The following is a 20,077-nucleotide window of genomic DNA, read 5'->3' on the forward strand; positions in this document are numbered from 1 at the left end:
TTCTGGAGAAGATACTAAGACCAAGAACACATGGAAATGAATAAACCCTGCGAGTGAATAAGGGACAACATAAAAGGGAAAAAACAAATATGTAACATATATTAGCTTAATCATAACAGATAGTGACAACAAAAATCAATTTAGGAATTCTGAAATACGTTAATTTAATATTTTTTACATTTCAGGAACCATTTTTATCGATGAAAAGGCAAGAACCAGAGTGAAGGGAAACAAGAAGGAAATACAAATTGATAGGGACAGAAATGATATATTAAAAGGAACACTGGGGGCCCAGAGGGAAAATGCTTATGACCAAAAAAATTGGAATAGAGTAAAGCTGAATGAAGCAAACAAAATGATTTAACCTTCGACACATTAACCGTTCAAGTTTTCCTTAAATATACATATAGTATGTTTATATAATGGCTTACTTTATCGATGAATACCTCTTTTGACATTTACCTTTACGTTAGCTATTTATATATATGTATTTAAATGTAAAATTACTCAGTTTTCTTGTCATAAAAAAGACATGTGAACACAATGCAGTCAAAATTTAAATGTTTTAATTATTTATTTTAATGGTTTTTCATATGTCGACTCAGGCTCAACCGGTAACCAAAGGTCTTGTTGCACACGGAACATCTGTATGGGTTATCTCCACTATGCGAATTCATGTGATCCTTAAGGCTGGTAGTCTTCAAATGAACTTCCGCACTTATCACATTTATGCTTCAGTGATTTTCCTTCCTCCCTTTTCATGGTGGCGCTTCAAATCCTTAGAGAGTTAAGGTTACATGTAATGAAATTATCTTGATAGAAACGTTCGAAATTAATGCAAAATTATCAATTAATAAATTGTCTAATTTAAGGCTACATCTTATATAGTTATATAAAAAAGTGACTCATTTAAGGTAATTTCTAATACAATTATCTAGAAAAATGATAAGACTTCAGGTCACATCAAATACAATTAAGGTGACCGCTTTACGGTCACATCTGATTCAATTATCTCGAAAAAAAAACACTGGAATTTAATGCAAAAACATCAATACTGAAAGTGGACGATTTAAGGCTACAACTTATAAAATTAACTATAAAGGTGACCAATGTAAGACCACATCCTTTACAGCACTCTAGAAAAGGTAACTCATTTAAGGTCATGTCTATAACAATTATCTAGAAAGAAAAAAAAAATACCCCCAAAGGTGACTGGGGAATAGAAGTATGGTCACCATTGGTCTTCCTCCGACCGGCAGTTAAACCCTTGCTAAAGTGGGGCGTCCGTTTGGCTGTGCGGGATGTACAAATTTGCAGCCACGTCCGGACAGAAAGGGGACGTTAAATCCGATGCCTCGTGTAAAGAGAGTGCCACACTCTTTGCACGTTAAGAACCCTTGCAACAACTCTTTTAGAGGGGTCCGTAGGTGACCTGTTGCAAGGATAAATTTCTGTCCCTATCCAATATACCCTCATTTCCCGTGGCAGTCTAAATTTCCCCGACCTTAATCCCGGACGCCCCTATTACAGAACCTACCTATTGTGTTAATTGTTAATTTGTTCTCGTCCTGAATATGCATGAAATATTTGCCACTAGACGTTAAGCAACCAACAATCAATCAATCTTTGCACGTTACGAACCCTTGCAGCAACTCTTTGAGGGGTCCGTAGGTGACCTGTTGCAAGGCTTAATTTCTGTCCCTATCCAATATACCCTCATTTCCCGTGGCAGTCTAAATTTCTCCCGACCTTAATCCCGGACGCCTCTATTACAGAACCACTACTATAGGGGTTCCCAACCTCCCATGCCTATAGGGGTTTAACAACCCCATAGGTACATGTAATGAATTTAACCTCTAAAATATAGGGGGTTCACTAACCCCACTGGTACATGTAATATATATCTTCCCATGCCTATGGGGGTTTAACAACCCCATAGATACATGTACTGAATGTAACCTCTACAATATAGGGGGTTCACTAACCCCACTGATACAGGTAATATAGATCATCCAAATAATGTAGGGTTCACAAACCCTACTGTTCGGGTACTGATTATAACACCTCATAATTATAATACACAAGATATTGTACTTGTATAGCCCCCCCCCCCCCCCCCACGTTTAAACCCCCACAAAACAACGATATGTATATACCCTCCACCGAAATTATTTAAGTGGGGTCATAAATAAAATCTATGAATTAGAATCTCATATAATGTAACACCTTATGTCATAAGATGGGAGTCATAACTAACTTATATGAATATGACCCCCAAATGATATTATTATATTTTTATAACCCCCAAACGACATAAGATGGGGGAGGGGTCTCATATATATTTATTAAATACCTTTAAGAAACCACACACCATGAAATGAAAATTTATAAATATTAATCAACATCATAAATGTTTATCATACAAAGTTTCTATACATTATATGATGGGCTTTGAAAGAAAAATTAGAACATACCCCCACTGATATAACACTAATACGTAAAAATTGTATTCTCAATTTATCAAAAAAAAAAAACAAACAAACATAAAGAATAAAAATATTTTCATTATTTGTTGTTTATTACAAATATAAACAGGTTGACAATGTTATTCATTCAGTTTTTCTTGCACTTTAAGGTAGTGTAGTCTTTGCCTCACCATCTTTTTATGTTGAATTTCTCTCTCAACTTTTTTTCTTTTTAAGATTCGCAATTGTCACATGATATTCCATTTGGACAAACATGTCCTCTTTTTTTGTATTCAAAATCCTTTGAATATGTTGGAGATGTATAATCTCTTCATGGTTCACATTGCTGGAAAAAAATTAAATTAACATTAAAAAACCATAACAATCACATTTGAATTAATGGTTAAAATACATACACTAAATATCAAATATATAAAGAATAAATAATTGAAAATCAGCATCTGCAAAATGTTTTATTGTTCTTGTTCAATCTGTGAGGAGTCTAATATGTACAGTGGAAACATGACATTTTGAGGGGGCATAAGGTGATCGAAAAGAAACAGAGTAAATGTGTTTGCTTAAAATTTTCATACAATACATTTTCAAAATCATTAAGGAAAGTGGTTGTTTAAATATGTCATATACTATAGTTTTAAGTTACTATGTAATATACATAGATATAGGAAGATGTGGAATGAGTGCCAATGAGACAACTCTTCATCCAAGTCACAATTTATAAAAGTAAACAATTAGTAAAAACAGAAACACTTATGAACCTGTATGTCTTATTAAATGCTACTAATTATATGAAAATTAGGTACTTACCGGTTGTTAACAACAGTATTTGTTTGGTATAGTCCATTAGAATTAGTTTCTCCAGTTTCTCTGTTTATGGCACAATTTGTTATCACTGGTTTTCTTTCAGCAGACCTAAAGATTAACATAATTCAGAAAATAATATTATATCTTAAAAAGATCTGCATGTAAAATTTCAAATATAAATAAAAGCAAACTGTCAAATAAAAGTTATGACCTAAAATCTGAAAAAATGTTAATTTAATGTTTGAAGAAAGATAACTCAAGCCAGTATTACTGTACACATTCTTATTAAGATTTCTTGATAATAAAATAATTTCTAACTTTCTGATATGACAACATACCTCAGTAAAATGAAATACATAAATTCAATCTGAATATAATAACGTATGTATCATTATCTACATGTACCTATATGGTACCATTTATTTCATTCAAATATCTCTTACAATCAATACTTTACTTACATTTTAGATACTCTTCTGTGACTTAAGTAGTTAACCAAGAATTCTCAATAACTGATTTCTTATAAGTTTACACACCCTATTTATATTCATTTTATTTTGTTTTTATGTATTTATTTGTAATTTGCTCCGTATAAGACTGTATTAAATCATAATTGTACTTTGTTGTATGCCCCCCCCCCCCCCCCCCCCCCCCTTGGGATCATGATCAGACAATAAAATATTATATTCTATTATATCATGATTGATTGATTTTTGGTTGCTTAACGTCCAGTGGCAAATATTTCATGCATGTTCAGGACGAGACCAAATTAACAATAAATACAATAGGTAGGTTCTGTAATAGGGGCTTCCGGGATTAAGGTCGGAGAAATTTAGACTGCCACGGGAAATGAGGTATATTTGGATAGGGACAGAAATTTAGCCTTGCAACAGGTCACCTACGGACCCCTCAAAGAGTTGTTGCAAGGGTTCTTAACGTGCAAAGAGTGTGCATCGGATTTAACGTCCCCATTCTGACCGGACGTGGCTGCAAATTTGTACATCCCGCACAGCAAAACGGACGCCCCACTTTAGCAAGGGTTTTACTGCCGGTTGGAGGAAGACCAATGGTGACAATACTTCTATTCCCCAGTCTCCCTTGGGGGTCTCTATTATATCATATTCTATGTGTCCCTTCATAATTAAATGAAGCACAGCTATTGTAAATATAAATGATATTGTTACAGATACAGATGCCATATCAAATTAATATTATGATCAAGGAAAAAATGTACTATGTTACTGTCACCTGTATGACAGATGGGGAAAACTTATACATAATACTCACATTTAAAAAAAAATTAAATCAAATTAATGTTTTTTTAACATAAATATATAGTTTCTCTTTTAATGCACATTTTTAAACTCAAGATGGCTTCAAATATGAATAGGTAACATACATGTGTTTCATTTTTGACATGTTATGTTTATCATCACCACGCTGATATAGACAAACATGTCCTACAAATAAATGCTATGACATAGGAAAAATGTTCAATATTAATGTACACACGGTCAACAAATAGGAAAAAGTATACAAAATACACAATACCCATCAGATACCCATTACCCCCCTAGCCTTTAATCAAAGGTAATGTCCGGAATTCATTAGTGTAAATCCTGAACTGGTTTTATCTATCAGACGCACATAGAGAACCATAAGGTTACGCCTTAATCGATAAATATTTTATTATTATGAAACAACTAAAAAACTATATTTAATAAATTCTAATTTCTTTAAACTAAACTAATCTTCTCAATGTAACATGTAATGGAAGATGAATTTGTATTTTTAAATATGGTTTATGTCTATCTCGTCGTCCATTATATACCTCCTGATTACGCTTCTTGTCCGAATGAAAACAAAAAACAAAATGGAAAAAGTAAATAGCATAGTGTTGATTCTTATGATAACATGTATTACAATTCATGGCCAGTGCCAATATGACACTGCAATAGCTAGATGCTATTGCGATGATGATACTGGGATTGTTATTATTGAAAATGTTAGACTAGTTGAACTACAATCGGAATCATGCAATTGTGAAATTGAATTTTTTTTCGGAGGACGCCCCTGTAATTACAAATATTTTTGACAGATCATGCAGTTGGAACTGTGCAAATACAACATGTGGTAAGTGTTTACCTCTTTAAATTTATAACCAATAAACCGGATCAAATCCCACATCAATTTTTCATTGATGTTCAACAAAATAATATGTGCTAGCCATCATAGACCAGTTTACTAAGTGGATTGAATTTGTCGCATTGTCTAACTAAAATGCAGAAACAATAGCAAAGGCAGCAGTGAATGATTTCTTTTCTAAATTTTGTTGTGCTTTGCGAGTACACACTGACTAAGGCAGAAACTTTGATAGCAACCTATTCCATGAATTATGTCGCTTACTAGAAATAGCAAAAACTCGAACAACTCCTTATAGACGACGGTCCAATGGATAGGTTGAACGATATAACAGTGTGATTTTACAGGCAGTAAGATGTTATTTAGAGGGTCAGCAGAAAGACTGGGATGTTAACCTTCAACAAATGGCTGGCGCAACAAGATCTACAAAAAAAAGACAAACTGGCTTCATCCCTAATATGATGATGTTGGGAAGTGAGGTAATGCAACCAGTAGATCTACTCTTTGGAACAGCAGAGAGTAACAACAGTTAAAACCTTACTCAGATAGGAACATTCCACAGTGGTTGAAGTATATGAGACACCTTCTTCTTCAAGGTGAGGTAGATTATAGCCTGGGAATTGGCCAGACTGAAGAAGAAAATATTCATGATTTGTCACAGTTATTTGAAGAAGATAATGACAGGGAACCAGATCTTTTTGTTCAAGAGACAGAGGATGGTATAAACAAAGACCATGCCGGATCAACTGGCTTAGGGTCTTTTCAACAACTCCAAGATTTGGAATCTTTTCTTGATAATACTGAAGAAATTCAGGAAATTGGTGTAGACCAGCATGGTACAGGATTGGAAATCAGATATTCATCTGATGTCGACTCAGATGTTAGACATATTGTAACTAATCTAGATGGTGTAAATTTGATTTTCAGTAATGATAGTACTGATAATTAAGATGATACATTTTTGTACTCAAAACTATGGTGGTAGAATCAGAAATCGTCTAAAATACCTGGACGACTATGATTTGTCCGATATGTTTTAATCATTGCCGGATTAACTGGCTTTTAAACAAAACAAAATAATGATAAAAAAATAAAAAACACATTGTAAAAAATTGTATATATTGATTGATTGATTGTTGGTTGCTTAACGTCCAGTGGCAAATATTTCATGCATATTCAGGACGAGAACAAGTTAACAATAAATACAATAGGTAGGTTCTGTAATAGGGGCTTCCGGGATTAAGGTCGGTGAAATTTAGACTGCCACGGGAAATGAGGGTATATTGGATAGGGACAGAAATTTAGCCTTGCAACAGATCACCTACGGACCCCTCAAAGAGTTGTTGCAAGGGTTCTTAACGTGCAAAGAGCGTGGCACTCTCTTCACACGAGGCATCGGATTTAACGTCCCCATTCTGACCGGACGTGGCTGCAAATTTGTACATCCTGCACATCCAAACGGACGCCCCACTTTAGCAAGGGTTTTACTACCGGTCGGAGGAAGACCAATGGTGACCATACTTCTATTCCCCAGTCACCCTTGGGGGGGGGGGGGGGGGGTTGTATATACAAGTTTTTAAAAATAGCATGAGGATTATTGTGTTCTTCCAGCATGGCAAAAAGTTGGAGTAATGAAAAAGAGTAGGAAAAGGTGTATAGGCAGAATTATGAAGACCTTGACTATGATGAGGATGTGGATGAGGGAAAAGATGTTCATCTGGAGACAGAGCAGGAAGATACTCATCAGGAGACAGAACAGGAAGATGTAAGGATAATGATTAGGGAGAAAGAAAGAAGGAGGCATGAGAAAGAAGACGAAAGATACCATCAAGTAATGAGAGAGGCTGATGAGGACCTTTGTGTTCCTATGGTAATAACAAAGAAGCAGGAATTAGAGATTGAATCAGAGGAAGTATCAGGAAGTACTGAAAGCGGAGGACGAAGATATGGGGATACCAATCGTGGCAAGAAGTAAGCCAACAGATGAGGAGCAATACCATCAGATAGTGAAGGAGGCTGATGAAGATCTCTGTATACCTCTCACAACACCCGAGGTACCGGTACCGTGTCCTCAAAATGTAAACTTTGTTTTATTTGCCAGCTTCTTATGAGGCATCCGTTTAGGCATACAGCAAAATTCCATCTGCCATGGTATGTGGCTCCTGAATCCGCTTGTTTCCATTGTAAGCAACAGTTTGCCCAAGTTACAATGCTGATACATCACATAAACAACGTTCATCCAGAGGTTGAAAGTGACACAAAGTTTGACCCAGACAGATACCAGATGTGGGTGCAGCTTATTAATGGTCTGCTTAAGGAGTTAGCCAGAATATTGGAAGTGTCATATCCAGTTGGATTAATAAATTGCGTTAACTGTTTGAATATTCCTGGCTATAAAATGTACGGAACATCTGAAAATTTCAAATTAAGAACAGAGGCAATTTTTCTTGCTGATATCTTCTGCGAGATTAATAATTATCCAAATTCAACTTTTATGATTTCGACAACTTTGGCCAAACATGCATACATTCATTACTACATTGGAAAATTCTAAAAATAAGCATCAGTAAATTAACTGTAGAACAACAGGATTGGATACAAACTTTCGAAGAACAAAAATATCGCTTTGGGTTACCAATAGGATGCCTCTCAACCAAATTAACAGGACCATCGATGTTTGTCGATGCCCATTTTCATCTCGACCAACTCGTGGTAAAAACTGGATTAACTGGTATCCATTAGTTTGATGATATGGGTACATCTGACCTCTACAGGACCACACTGTCGCTTTCGATTGCTAACTACTGCAAGATTTCGAACATCATCAGAAAGATCAGATATCAATAAGGATCAGACTCTCTTTTGGAATCCACCCAGGAAATGTGAACTCAAATTCTACCACATTTTTAGACATGTTCTTTAATTTTAACTTTCATTTTGGCATCTTCAAAAACTGTATCAGTAGGAGAATGTGGCTTGGATACTACCGATAGACATAATTCTCCAAACTTCCAGAAGCAAATTACATATTTCGAAAAGCAACTAAATTTAGCAGTGCAGAAAAACTTTCCAGTCGTTATCCACAGCAGAGGAGATAACAACCTCAATCTCTCAACTTAAACCTCCATGGTCAATAACCTACCTAAAAATCACACAATTCATAGCCATTGTTTAACAGGAACAGAACAAATGTTTGAATCTGCATCTTCACATTTTTCGAATATTGAATTTGGCGTTACACCATTCATCTTTACTGACAAATATCCCTCCATCAAACAGTTCATCTGCAACAAAAATTTCTAGAATCTGATGCTCCATATATCCGCTACAAGGAACAACTTGCCAACCCATACACTATTATCTTTGTAGCTCATGAATTTTCAAGATTATTACTGATACATATTGAAGAAGTTTTGGCCACTACTACAACAAATGCTTAAATGATTTAAGGTTGTTAAGGGGGTTGGGTTTGAAGTAATTATGGGCAGTAATTTTTATACTTTCTTTTCATAATTTCACAGTGATTGGCAGTTTTAAACACAATTTGTAATGTTTCTAAATAATATATATTTGATTAAATAGTGTCACATTGATGTGCACTCTTGGTTTCAGTCTTTTACATCTAACCGGATTAACTGGTTTGTAATTGGTTTAAGATATTAGTATATATGTTATTACTTTTAATTGTCAACAAATTTGCTCATGGCGAACAAACCAAGATCATTGGAGTTTTTTTTTCTCTAGAAAACGGGGAGGAGTGTGGTGCCGTTGGATGGTTGGTACACCGCTTCAGCGGTTCTCCAATATAGGAGAAATATGATATCTGAAACCGGGAACTAGACAAGTCTATCCTTACTCTATATATGATGGGAAAACGGATAGAAAAAACAGACCAAAAACAAGGAACCAGGCAGTCTCACTTCTATTCCAAGCTTCAAACAAGACACTTCGCCTTCGACACAGACTGCAAAGTTGTGTTATATTAGCTTAGTTATTCTAGAACTATAGATATTCAGGTAATAATTGCATTGCACGCCCAACCACAATCGCTACAATATGACCAATTTTGTCCTAATATATAAAGTGTTTTATTTTCTTTAACAGATGTACTCAGCAAAACCGGTTATGCTGAAATTAAGAGGCGCCACGAGGGTGAATATTTCGATCTCACACTGTACCTTGCCAGTTATTAAAAGTTAAATTTAAAAACGACAAAGTTATTTTTTCAATATAGGTTACAAGCTATTTCTCTATAGACCCGACATCTCTGAACTCAAAACAATGCCTTTTCACAAATTCAATTTATAACAATAAATAACATAATTGAAAAGGTTCCGTATTTGTTATTGCTTGATTGTGATTGATTTAACAAAACCGGTTATGCTGAATGTTAGAGGCCCTACGAGGGTCCATATTTCGATCTCACATTGTACATTCACAAAGTAAAGATTCCATTTGATAACCTTTAAATGTATAACCCAAGAACAAGACACGACGAAGTTATTTTACGATATAGTGTATTGGTACGGTAATGTTAATTTCTTCAATCGGAAGGGTGTAATTTCGATGTTACATTAAATATTAATATTAAACCTGAGAACTAGAAACGCCAAAGTTATTTTTAGGCTACCTGTATGATGGCTCATCTGATTTGTTGTATCTGGAACTTTATCTCTATACCTTTGTAATTTGGTTTGTGAGAGTAAAGATATATAGAACTCATCTATAAACATAAATGCTTAATTAAAAATGAAGATTAAACTGCTAGCACTACAAGTCTCATAATAGTTAACAAAATTAATTAAGCCGAATTACTTATCTATGCAGACATGGCGAGTTCTGTTATTTTACAGGTAGACGACAAAATAACTTTTACGTTTCTTGTTCTTGGATTTTAAATTTTATTAAATGTGATGTAAAAATATACATAACGCTCTTCTGTTTAAAGATACTCGGCATTCATAAAAATCTCGAACTGATTTCTCATATTGATTTTGAATATAAGCGTTTTAAATTTTACACTCAAACGTAAGGTAAACCCAATGTTAACAATATTTTTATTGTCAAATATGTATATTACCTCCCCTGATTTGTAATGGCAGCCTCCAGTGAGCGCCGGTAAAAATCTTAATTGCTTCGGAATTTGAAGATTGTTACCAAAGTAATATAGTTATTTAAAGAAATGAAGTGGTAATAACACTAATTAACAATGGTTTTATGACCTATAATTGATTCTTGCAAGCATTATACATTAACTTACATGAACGCGTAGAGAGGAAAAAAACATGGCGGACATAGATGTTGAACATCTGATCTCAAACAATGATATCACCTTAACTAGTGTTTACTGTGACTACCCTGTAACTTGTTTACCAACAAAATTCAATGTACCATCTGGTCCCAAAGGCAACCGTGCTCTTACTGAAGAAATTGATACACATTTGTATGATGAGGCAGCACACATGATAGCATTTCGTATTCCTCACCCAAAGCTAGCACCTTGGATCAAAAGTCTATCGCTTTTGTATTATGAACACTATGGTAAATCGCCTGAGTATGTAGTCAGTTGGTTTGATGACCCGGAAAACTGGTCTACAAAGAATTCTGGAAATAAATCCATCTGTGTAGAAATATCAACAAAAGCAGATGTTGTTAATTCTTTATTGTACAAAATCACCCTATTTATAAACACAGGCTTAGTGCAAGTACAAGGCAACCATAAAGATACTTTTGTAGATAAAGATTTCCCAGTCCTAGTCAAGCTGGTTAACGTAATTTATATGGCAACTAACACAGACAAGTCTGGGTCGTGTAAAATAAACACAAGCCAGTGTGGAAGTGAAACCGACTTAAGTGATCAAACAAATATTAACCAAATATCAACATTGATTGACACAAATAACAACAAAGATTTAGCATCTCATAACGATAGTATAGTTACAAAAGACAAATTCGGTCAGGTGCATGAAACAAACAATATAAGTCAATCAGATATGAATGTTGCGCATTTTCAGCCAGATCAGATATTTAGTAGGATGGAGGCCAGTTTCACATTGGCGCTTGACAAAATTTGTACGCAGCAATCTGATTTATTCAATTCGAAATTTCAATTGATGGAGCATTATTACAATCAATCTATAGAAACAAACAACAACAATTTTAAAATGTTGCAAGATACAATTACTACCATACTTAAACCTACAAGTGATAATGACAAACTTGCTGCTCGCATAGTCTCTCTTGAAAAAGAAAATATCATCTTAAAGTCATCTGTTAATGAATTTAAAAACACATCTGCCATTAATATTGAATGTTGGAAATCTAAAATTGAAACTCAAAAATCCCAAATGGAGCTATAAAAAAATTCTCAGGACAAGAGAATTAAAGACTTACAAGGTGACATTTCTGACCTACAAACAAACTAAGTTAAATGATAAGATCAGTAAAATTGAAGAAATGGCTTCAGCTTTTGATTCAGTATCCGAAAATTTGAAACACAAAGAAGATGAAGTACTAAGTCTAAAATTACATTTGAGTCAAGACAATACAAACAATTTCAAGGAAGTGAAACCAAAACAGCCTAAATCAAGAAATACAAAACATGTTGTTTTAATTGGTACATCCAACATTAAAGGGATTGACCCAAATAAACTTTCTTCCAAATACTCTGCAGAAAAACATGAGGCATTCACATTAGAGCAAACTGATCATGTTATACAGGAGCTAGAGGTTACACCGGATATTTTAGTTTTACATTCTTTATCAAATGCTGTTCGAACTGCTCCAAATGAAAACAGCATTGAATATCTAGGTTCTATTATTGATCGTGCCAGGGAGAAATTTGAAGATGCAAAAATAGTAATATCTCTCCCAACTCCAAGAGCCGACGAGGAGTCTTTGAACAATAAAGCTCAGATTTTGAGTTTGATGGCAAAGGAAGAATTCAGGAATAAATCAAATGTAGAGCTATGTTACAATAGCAATATGGCATTTAAAGGGAGTGCTCTCCAAAAATATTTTGACCCTAACGATAATTATCATCTTTCATATAATGGAACTAAAATGTTGGCATCTAATATTAGGAGACACCATTGACAGGATTCTTGGCCTCCCCCCGAGAACTCCCATGAAACGAAACGTTAACCAATACAATTATACACCGCCTAGAGTCCAACGTGACAATACAAATGATTTTGTGCCTGATGATGATTCGCAACAGTATATGTACAACAGAGGCCGAGGCCAGCGGTATAGAGGCGAAGGAGGGAATAATCATCAGTTTCGAGGCAATCGTGGTTATAACCGCAGGGGATATTAACATTTAAATGCAAAGCGTTAATTTCTGCCAAATATATACTTACATGTATAGCTATACATTGTATTGTATAACTTTATTTGAATTTAGTTTTCAACTTAGCATATTTGTTTGGGATTATTTTTTGTTTTTTTTTGTGTGTGTATATTTGATATAACATCTTGTGAATTACACAAGTTTTTATTTTTCTCTCCCAAATTACTTGAATATTTTAGTACACATTTTAACAACACTATTTCTTAAATATTAAATTGAAGTAATGAATAAGCACAAATATATTCTATTATCTAATTTATCTTTTTGTGTTTGGAATGTTGGGGGCTTAATTTCTAAATCCTACAACAAATTACACGACCCTTCATTTCTAAAACAGATCATTCAGCATGATATTGTACTATTGACAGAAACACATTTGGGATATAACACCCCTATTAGTGTTGAGGGATACAATTTTTTCCCAGTTTCTAGAATACAGTCCTCAAATTCAAGATTTTATGGGGGCCTTGGTATACTAATAAAGAATATTATCCGTCCAGGCATAAAAATTTTGCAAAAAAAACAGTAAAGATTATCAGTGGATTAATCTGAATAAGAACTTTTTTAATCTAACAAATGATATATTTCTGTGTCTAGCCTATATAATTCCAAGTATGTCAAGTTATTTACATCAGTCTGATGATGATGTATTAGACAGTATTGAAAGGGATATAACATGCAAATATAAACAGTTGGGAGATATTATATTATGTGGTGATTTGAATGCTCGGTCAGGATCAGAGCCAGATTTTATACAAAATGATGTTTATGATACTCATTTACCTATATATGATGATTATGATTGTGATACTATTCAAGATGTAAGACATAGTTACGATAGTAAGGTTGATGTTAGAGGTAAACAGTTATTAGATTTATGTATATCTACAAAAATGAGAATTTTAAATGGAAGAGTATTGGGTGATTTGTATGGTAAATTTACATGCCATAAACCCACAGGATCTAGTGTTGTAGATTATGTTATTGTTTCAGAAGCACTTTTACCTAAAATTTTATCTTTCAAAATATCTGATTTCATCCCAAATTTTTCAGATTGTCATTGTAAGTTGTCTTTTGGAATTTTAGCAACTTATTCTTCACATTTATTTGTTAATAAATTTAAAATGCATGCATTTCCAGATGGTTATAAGTGGACAAAATCATCAACCAGTAAATTTCAAGATGCACTTTGCCACCCTGTTTGCAAAACTCTTTTAAATAATTTTATGAATCATGATTATGACAATGAAGATTCAGAGAGAGCAGTTTCTGATTTTTTAAATATTATAAATGTTGCTGCTTCAAAGGCAAATATTTTTCGCAATAAATCATGTAAAAAAAGAAGACCTAATTGTAAATGGTTTGATTCTGATTTAGGTGTAAAGAGGAAAACTCTAGTATCAAAAGGTGAATTATTGTCAAAATTTCCGTATGATCCTATCATCAGAGGTTCATATTATAAATGCTACAGAGAATATAAGAAATTGTGTAAATATAAAATGCGCACATTTAAACAGTCCATCCTGAATAGTCTTGATAATCTAAGAGATTCTGATCCAAAACAATACTGGAAACTTATTAATTCTTTAAAGGAGTCTACACATGATAGTAAAGAAAATTTGGTAGAACCAGAAGCCTGGTTTAATCATTTTTCAGATTTGAATAAATCTCCTTCAATCAGTGAGACAAGAATTAAAGAAATTAATTCTAAAATAGAAAATATGGAAAAAAAAAAACTTTCTGTGAATTAGATTATAGATTCTCTACTAAAGAAATATTTGAATCAATATCTAAACTCAAAAGTGGTAAAGCATCAGGTCTGGATGGTATACCTAATGAGATGCTAAAGGCAGGAAGTTTAGTTCTAAAACCTTTAATTCAGAAACTTTTTAACCATGTATTTTCATCTGGTATATATCCAATGCAGTGGTCATCAGTTTATTTATCTGCTGTTTTTAAGTCTGGTGATTCAAGTAAAACAGATAATTATCGTGGCATTGCCATTAATTCTTGTGTTGGTAAATTATTTAACTCTGTTTTGAATAACAGACAAGATCATTTTTTGGTAAACGAATCATTGATTAATCCATGTCAAATTGGATTTTCAAAAAAATGTAAACCATCTGATCATGTTTTTGTTTTAAAAACCATTATTGATAAATATATTAGTAAAAAGGGGGGTAAACTATTTGCCTGTTTTGTAGATTTTAAACAGGCTTTTGATAAAGTGATTCATGAGGGTATCAGATATAAGCTATTAACAAACAATATTACTGGAAAGTTTTATTCTATCATTAAAGATATGTATAATAAAAGTGACCTATGTGTTAAAATTGATAATGAAATGACCCCATGTTTTAAATCATTTATAGGGGTTAGATAAGGTGATGTTTTAAGCCCAAATATTTTCAAAATATTAATTAATGATCTACCTGACAAGTTTTTGTCATGTCCTGATCCAGTAACTATTAATAACCGTAGAGTAGATTGTCTTATGTATGCTGATGATGTCGTAATTTTTTCAGAAACACAGGAAGGTTTGCAAAAGAGAATTAATAAGTTACATGCATATTGTTTAGAATGGTGTTTTGATGTTAATCTAAAAAAGACAAAAAGTATAATTTTTAACAAGCCAGGAAAATTCTTAAAATGCTGTTTACATTTTGGAGGTAAAGAGATTGAATGTGCAAAATTATATAGATATCTTGGAATCACATTTACATCTAGTGGTATATTCAAGCAGTGTAAAGATGAATTATACAACAAATCTTTAAAAGCATGTTTTAAGCTACAGAGATGCCTGTCATCATCTAACCCTAGTATTGCCACTTTTTTACATCTTTATGATCATACAATTAAACCCATACTATTATATGGCAGTGAAATATGGAGAATGTTTCGTACTGATTCAGCTGCATGTAAAAAAGATAATGATTATATATTGAAAAAAGTTTTTGGTCAGGATTCCTCTGAAAAAGCTCATAACAAATTTATGAAATATATTCTTGGTGTAAACAGAAAGTCCAGTAACATAGCTGTGATGTCCGAGCTTGGTAGATTTCCTATTTATTTTACTATAATTTTATCAATGTTAAAATATTGTCATAGACTGGAAGGTTTGAAAGAAGGATTATTATTTGATGCATTCATATGTTGTAAACAATTACATATTTCTAATGTAAATACATGGTACTCTAGTATAGATTATATTCAGAGAGAGATTGATTTACCAAATTTTGACCAATCAATTGGTTCTTTATGTCAGTATGTTAAAAATAAACTATGCGAAAGTTATTTAACATTTTGGAATAGACTAAAGTATCAAACAATTAACTCTGAAAAAGGGAAGCTTGGTACTTATTTTTCTATAAAAAATTGTTTTAAAAAAGAAAAATATTTAGAACTACAGGATTTTAAAAAAAGACAGTCAATTTGTAAATTAAGAATAAGTGCTCACTCTTTAAAAATTGAGACAGACAGATATTCAAAAAAATATATAGAAAGATCTGAGCGTCTTTGTTCAAATTGCTCACTTGGTAAAGTTGAAGATGAGCTTCATTTTTTGTTAGAATGTCCTCTTTATGATACTCAAAGGGAAGACTTTTTTCAATACATATCTGACAATTGTTATAATTTTAAAAATTTAAATAAATCTTCTAAATTTTTATGGCTCTTGACTCAAGAAAATGTAACTCTTGTGGAAAAACTGGGAGATCAGGTATGCATATTGACACTAAGTCAAGTAAATGATTTGAGAATGAATGCATATAATGTAATTTTATTCTTTTATTCACAATATATATATGTGGTTTTTGGCTCTGATTCTGACCAATGCTAATATACTAAATATATATTTTTAAGTGACTATTATTGTTGTTGTTACCAATTATGTAAATCAATTGTATCTGATTTTATGCCCTTTATGGGCCATGTAATTTGGGAAATAAAAATATTCTATTCTATTCTGTATATGCACTCTTCCCCTTTAGGGTACCTCTCATGGAAATGAAATATTTTTTATTCAATTGTACACATTCATGATGAGTCATTCAGGTAGATTGAAAGGTAGAAAAATAACTTTGTCGTTGTAAGTACAGAAAGTTGCATCTCCGGAGAATATTATAGTCCATTGATGACTGTAGTAGGTTCTTCAATTTGAACCAGGCACAGCTATTTTTCTCAACCTCAAATAAAGTGACTGTCAATGCATATCAAAGCAACACTTAATGGTGTCTTGAAATAAAAACATACCTTTCATTGCATATTCCCCCCGAGGGTGACTGGGGAATAGAAGTATGGTCACCATTGGTCTTCCTCCGACCGGCAGTAAAACCCTTGCTAAAGTGGGGCGTCCGTTTGGCTGTGCGGGATGTACAAATTTGCAGCCACGTCCGGTCAGAATGGGGACGTTAAATCCGATGCCTCGTGTATAGAGAGTGCCACGATCTTTGCACGTTAAGAACCCTTGCAACAACGCTTTGAGGGGTCCGTAGGTGACCTGTTACAAGGCTAAATTTCTGTCCCTATCCAAATATACCCTCATTTCCTGTGGCAGTCTAAATTTCTCCGACTTTAATACCGGACGCCCCTATTACAGAACCTACCTATTGTATTTATTGTTAATTTGTTCTCGTCCTGAATATGCATGAAATATTTGCCACTGGACGTTAAGCAACCAACAATCAATTCATTGCATATTGGAACTTCGGATGTATCAGGAACATATATATTAGATATACTGTTCACACCATTAAAGCTCTAAAGCTTGTTTCCAATGGGGTACCCTTCATGTAAACGGCTTATAGTTTCGACATACAAAAAAGATAACACACACATTAATATGACATAAAAAATTCATATAAAAATAATTTAAATAAAAAAAAGTTTGATAATATAAAAAGGAGTCGGATGAAGCCGCACTTTTAATTTTTGGTCAAGTACTCTTTAACGCTTATTTTGAATTCCTTTATTTTCTGACACTAATTGGCAACATATTCCAATCTTGTATGCCAATAAAATAAAATGTATTTTTTTGTTATCTCTTTACCGATGGAACCCAGAAGTTATATTCACAATTTCGTGTGAAATGATGATGAAAATGTCTCGCCTTTGTTAAATTTGTATACATATAATAAGAACAATGGTGGTAATAAATATTATGAACATGGTTTAATCTCAATTGTTTAACACGATTTTCAATATTAAGGTAACAAATACTATTCACTACATTATGGTCAACTTTTGATCTATATCCAGTATTTTTTTATAACTCTTAACACATTTTTGTTTTGCACTACTTGTAACTTATCTTTATATTTTTTGCTGACACCAGCATACCATGCAGAACAGGCATAGTCAAAATGACATTGATTTAAAGCTGTAACAAGTTTTTATACGACCGCAAAAAAATTTTTGTGGTCGTATATTGGTATGACGTTGGCGTCGTCGTCGTCGTCCGAAGACACATTGGTTTTCGCACTCTAACTTTAGTTTAAATGAATGGATCTGTATGAAATTTTACCACAAGGTTCAATACCACAAAAGGAAGGTTGGGATTGATTTTGGGGGTTATGGTACCAACAGTAAAGGAATTAGGGGCCAAAAAGGGGCCAAACATAAGCAGTTTTGTAACTTCCAGACATAACTTGTGTATTAGTGTATGGATCTCTGACATTGTACCACAAGGTTCCATATCACAAAAGGAATGCTGGGATTGATGATGGGGGTAATTGCCTCAATATTTTAGGAATTAGGGTCCAAAAAGGGGCAAAAAACAAGCATTTTTCTAGTTTCAGGACAATAACTTGTGTGTAAGTGTATGGATCTTTCTGCAATTGTACTACAAGGTTCCATATCACAAAGGGAAAGCTGGGTTTGAGTTTGGGGGTAATTGCCCTAAACGTTTAGGAATTTGGGGCCAAAAAGGGGCCAAAAAACACATTTTTCTAGTTTCCAGACAATAACTTGTGTTCAAGTGTATGGATCTCTCTGAAATTGTACTGCAAGGTACCATACCACAAAGGGAAGGCTGGGATTGAGTTTGGGGGTGATGAATCATAAGGGGGTTCAAAAATTTGAGGGGGGGATTTTTTTTTTCCTTTTTTTTCTTTTATTCCTTTTTTTTTCTTTTAAAATTTTCCATTTTAAGTTGGTTATTTCTGATTTATATTTAAAAGCAAATAATAATGATATGGTAGGAGATACACACCAAACAGGATGTGTAAATTATTATATAATAAGTATTGTGCAATAGCAAGAAATTTTCAATTGCACAGTATTGCGCAATTGCAAGAAATCTTCGATTGCACAGTATTGCGCAATAGCAAGAAATCTTCAATTGCACAGTATTGCGTAATAGCAAGAAATATCCAATAGCACAATATTGCGCAATAGCAAGAAATTGTCAATTGTACAGTATTACGCAATAGCAAGAAATATTTAATTGCACAGTATTGTGCAAAAGAAGATACTTCGTATAAATTGCTTATTTCTTGACCAATTTCAATGGGGTTTTATTCTTGAATTCTTGGGGTTCTTAAATATGCTGAATCTAACCGTGTATTTAGTTTTTGGATGTTGGGCCCCTTTTTAAATTGGTCCACATTGAGGTCCAAAGGGTCCAAAATTAAACTTTGTTTGATTTCATCAAAAATTGAATTATTGGGGTTCTTTGATATGCCGAATCTAACCGTGTATTTAGATTCTTAATTTTTGGTTCCGTTTTCAAATTGGTCTACATTAAGGTCCAAAGGGTCCAAAATTAAACTTAGTTTGATTTTAACAAAAATTGAATTTTTAGGGTTCTTTGATATGCTGAATCTTAACATGTATTTAGATTTTTGATTATGGGCCCAGTTTTCAAGTTGGTCCAAATCGGGGTCCAAAATTAAACTTTGTTTGATTTCAACAAAAATTGAATTCTTGGGGTTCTTTGATATGCTGAATCTAACCATGTATTTAGATTTTGGATATTGGACCATAATAGGTGAATGTCCAATTTAAAATTTTTAAGTTCTTAGAACACATTCATTCTGAGTCAGAAACCTATGCTGTGTCAAATATTTAATCACAATCCAAATGCAAAGCTGTATCAAGCTTGAATGTTGTGTCCATACTTGCCCCAACTGTTAAGGGTTCAGCCTCTGCGGTCGTATCAAGCTGCGCCCTGCGGAGCATTTTATTCTAGATTGTTCTGATAAACATTTGGCCTGTCTGTATAGGAACTTCGATCTCGAATTTATCTCTTGAATAATATTTAAATTTTTTTCTCTAGAAAGAGAATTATCAATATTCGGGC

This window comes from Mytilus californianus, unplaced genomic scaffold (assembly GCF_021869535.1).
Source record: "Mytilus californianus isolate M0D057914Y unplaced genomic scaffold, xbMytCali1.0.p SCAF_93, whole genome shotgun sequence".
NCBI lineage: Eukaryota > Metazoa > Mollusca > Bivalvia > Mytilida > Mytilidae > Mytilus > Mytilus californianus.